Genomic DNA, 4,764 nt, shown 5'->3' with positions numbered 1-4,764 from the left:
AACTGATGTGATCAGTAAATACATCTTTTTAAACGCCACAACTTTTGTCTGAAACATTTTTTTGTAAAACTTATATTTTTCCTGATATTCGGGCGTCCCGGTACTTTCCGAACACCCTGTATAATGATATCAATACAAATATACAGGGTGTTTCTTAACCTCCGCCCACGAAGTACATAACGTTATTTTTTATGAAAAATTGAATCGAAAAGTCCTGAACTATTTTTATCTTTGATGTTTAACAAAGCAGATATTCTTTAATAAACTTCAGCAAATCCGCGCCGTCTTTTAGAAGTATATCATACACTTGCAGGAAACTTTATTCTAACTAATAGCTAACTAATAACTAATAATAGCTAATAACTAATAACTAACGTTACTTAAGTTTGTTCACATTTCAAGATGCGAATATGCACTCTTTTTTTAGTTAGTTCTGAATCATTATTTTTATATTTTCTTGAATGTTTCGCTGCTGCATTCACGCACAGCTCACAGACGTGTATATTGCTAAAGAACGGCGCGGATTTGCTGGAGTTTATTAAAGAATACCTGCTTCGTTAAGCATCAAAAACAAAAATGGTTTAGGATTTTTCGATTTAATTTTTCATAAGAAATAACGCTACGTGCTTCGTGGGCGGAAGTTAAGAAACACCCTGTATATATGTTAATTACAAATTGAAATGTGCGCGTTGCATATATTACAACGCGTTTCGATGCAAGTAATATTCTGCGGTGCGGCGTTACCGCGGATTTATTATTCCCGTGATGCATGGTCCCGTGTAAGAATTATTATAATCCACATAATATGTGTACATATAATCAATTTTTACTCGGCCCGCATGTCGCTACATGAAGTAAATTCATGTGACATTAAGCGCCGTTGAATTATGCGTCAGGCTCTCTTATAAATATCAAATAAGATGTTGTTTACTTATTCATACTTATTCCGATATGCAAAAGAAAATCATGCCGCGCACTCGAATTTGTCAAATGCAGAGATGCGTGCGTTGGCGACTTGCAATTTCTCTTGTCACGCATCGCAAATTCTGAGAACATAATTCTCCTTAAACTCGCGATTCCGCCGCCGTTACCGCGCTGTTAGCTCTCTAGAGATGTCAGCTTTGATATGTTATGAATTTCAGATAGGACGAGCAAAAAGTCACATCGCAGGTAAGGTTGCATATTTGATCGCGGGTTGAATTATCTGCATGACAAAAAACCGCCGAAGAAATAAGAGAAACGCAGCATGCTTTTTCCTCATTCGGTGGAATTGGCTCAAATAATATATCGGCCATGTTTATTATATTATAAAATTAATTGATTATATTATATATTAATAATTAATTTATTATATATATTATAAATATGTATAATTATGAATAATAATAATTAATAATACATTATAATTTATTTTGATAAACTCTGATACAAAAGGTACATTAGATAACAATTTTTTTTTATGTTATATAATATTTCATTTACATTATTAAATCTTAAATATATTTAATTTTTTTTATAACATAATAAACGTGTTGATCATGTGCTTTGCTTGTCTTTATCGTGTCTTTATCGTGAAAGGCACGATAGAAACGAATTCACGAAATATTTCTCTTAAAACATAGACACTTTTCTCCAAATCTCATTAAAATCAGAATAATATATTATAATTAGAAAATATAAAAATAATGATTCAAAACTAGCCAAAAAAAGAGTGCATATTTGCATCTTGAAATGTGAACAAACTTAAGTAATGTTATTAGTTAGAATAAAGTTTCCTGCAAGTGTATGATATACTCTACTTCGGGTAATAAAAGCAATTTTACATTCATAAAATGATTGAAATAAAGCGTATAGACGGACGAGGTAAAGTTGGCCACTATTTAAGAGTCGACAGGTCTGTGGAGACTTCTCGCAGAGATCCCGCAATTACCAACCCGAATATATATTTTATATGTTGTCTTCTTATCCCGAATTGCAAGTCAACTTGCCGGGGCAAGATGGTCACGTTGCAATATGTTTGTATTTTGATTATTATAGAAGAAAATATAGGTTTATAAAGTTGTTGCGGGCGTAAAATATAGAAAAATGACGTCTCTGTCATATTTGTACAGTCAATCGTAATAAATAGTTGTCTGAGAAGTTGTGATTTCGAAATTCTGAAGAATGTGCCAACTGTCCCCGTTTATTCTTTTGCGTGGCCAATTCGCGTTCTTTATGCGCGATGGACACGTGAATTGCAAAGTATACATTCGGCGTAAGTTTTCTTAACGATTCAATTTAAATATTGTAAAATTTGTCTATTGTTAGGCACTCAGTACTGTCGAGGATTTGCAAAGCGAGTTACATTTTATGCTTAACCTGATAGCAGTATCTGACAATTTTATGGTTGAATAGTGTCTATGGACGTCGTAAAGGGAGAACGCGCCATTTACTACTGAACTTCACGCCGTACCTATACGCTTCCTTTACCACTGAACGTGACGGCGTATCCCAGAGCATGTTCTCTCTACTACTACTGAATATTACTTGCTACATTGTACTGACTTAACGATCACTGTTACTTTAATTTCGTCGGAGACCTTACAAGCGATACAACTGCTGTGACAACTTTGGAAATTGTTACTTACACCTAGATAGAGATGATTTTCATGATTATCGCGTCTCAAATGTCTTCTTTGTCCCGATAGATCGACGCACGTAAATTTTACATTTTTAGATAAAATCACGAAGTAATATATATAAATACGAACGAAACACAAAATAAAATATTCAAAATTTGCTTCAAACAATATGTCATGTTAAATATATAACATGGAAATTTGAGTATAGCTTTTAGTAAATTTGCTGTGTCAAAAAAAAAGAGATTTTTACACATTATGGTATAATATAAATTTAATAATTAACGCAATACATAATGTATTTGTTTTATAAATGTAATTAAAAGAATTGTAAACTTTCCATCGTCGATTGTCTCACATCGTGATAATCATGAAAGCCTATCTGGCATATGTTTATGAAAAAAGTAGCAACAAGTTCACGCATCGCACGGATAGTAAAAATCGATATCCTTTCTATGTCATTTCTTCTTTTCCCAAAATATTCGGTCTTATTTTCAGTTTCCGCTCAAGATGTTTTCCTCGCTGACTTCTCACGAAGATCGTAATTTGACTTAAATGCGAGGTGTCCCGAATTTATAAATGAAAATGCCGCGACCGGCTGCTTCCCTTCGGGAGTTCTACCTGTTTTGAAATTGGTGCGCCCCATGCGCATTTTATATTCAGGACATTACCCCGTGCTGAATTATTTTTCAAGTTCGGACAGGAGCATCGGTAGCAGTAGTAGTAACTCTTCCCGGCCGCGGTTCCTGTCGTCCTGTCTCAACCATCCCTTCCACTTGCTCACCGTCGCCAGAACGAATACTAGTTCAGCTTTTCTCTCGGTGTAACCGTATATAACTGTCACTTCACGGCGGGGATGGTACGAGCTGTAAAACTCGGCCGACCACGTCAACGTAACGCCCGACGTGTATCCAGAGATCCAAATTATAGTATCTGCGTGGTCTGTGAAAGTTCTAGCGTTTTACGGAGCGGTGATGCGCGACTCTTTCGCCGAGAGAGAATCTAACCGCGGCGTCCCTCCGAGAGAGCTTCTCCACACTGAAAAAAAGGTTTGATTGAATTAACCAAATATCTGGTCAAATATGAACGATCTAGAAATTCCGATCGAAGTAACCCGAATTCTATTTAAGTTAACAAGATTTTTGGTTGACTTAAACAGAATTCGGGTTCAATCGGAATATCTGGATCGTTCATATTCGACCAGATGTTTGGTTAATTCAACCTTTTTTTCCGTGCAGGCTTCGAATTTATGATCAGCGAATACATTTCGACGCATTAATTCACAGTTGTATATTGCGAGAAATGAAGTGTGTTATAATAAAATTTTAACGCGTTTCTTCACTTTTAATATCCCAAACGGCACAAATCTCCACAGGACATCCTAAATATATTCTGAGAACGTCCTGCGTCCTGAGATACATATGAGATTAGAATAGGCATACATATGTTAATTTAACCTGTTAATACGATATTGTATGATATAAAGGTAAAGAGATGTGTCGTTACTTTATTTTCCAGTATGTTATTTATTGTTTATTGTTTATTTTTAGATGTCCAGCGACTTATTTTTAAAACAGATGAAACGCTTACATTCCTTATTACAAAGTTATCGATGTATCAGTTCACAGATGTGTTGAATATCAATAATAAGACTTCTCAGGAGAAATGTCTGGATGTTTAAAATTTTGTAAAAAAAGACTACGTTTCGTTTGGTCTTAAAAAAAAAGTTATTTAATACGTCCGTGAATTAATACATCGATACTCCATATTTGCGAACAATAAGTAATAACTCACAACAAAAATGTGTGAATATAATGATGTAGAGTGGTGCTGAAGACGAAAAGGACGCTCCCTTGACGAATTTGCAATGATAGAAGCTGATAATTCAGCAGGGAATTTGATTAATTCCTTGCACGCTTTTATCGCGCACGCTGCCTACAACACGGAGAGAGTGTCAATATCCTATTTAATTCAAACACCCCCTTACCGTAGGGGAAGGCAATTAATCCGCGCTGCGCAAAGAGGATCTCGCGGGTTTCTAGTGATTAATTAAATCGCACGATGTGCAATGTGCAAATCGACGGATGCCGACGGACGCTTCCTGATTACGCCTGATGGACAGCCGTAGAAAAATGGACGAGCGCGT

Source organism: Odontomachus brunneus, unplaced genomic scaffold, assembly GCF_010583005.1.
Source record: "Odontomachus brunneus isolate Ranch 3 - 2012 unplaced genomic scaffold, Obru_v1 Obru_scaffold_039, whole genome shotgun sequence".
Lineage (NCBI taxonomy): Eukaryota > Metazoa > Arthropoda > Insecta > Hymenoptera > Formicidae > Odontomachus > Odontomachus brunneus.
This window is presented reverse-complemented; position numbering follows the sequence as displayed.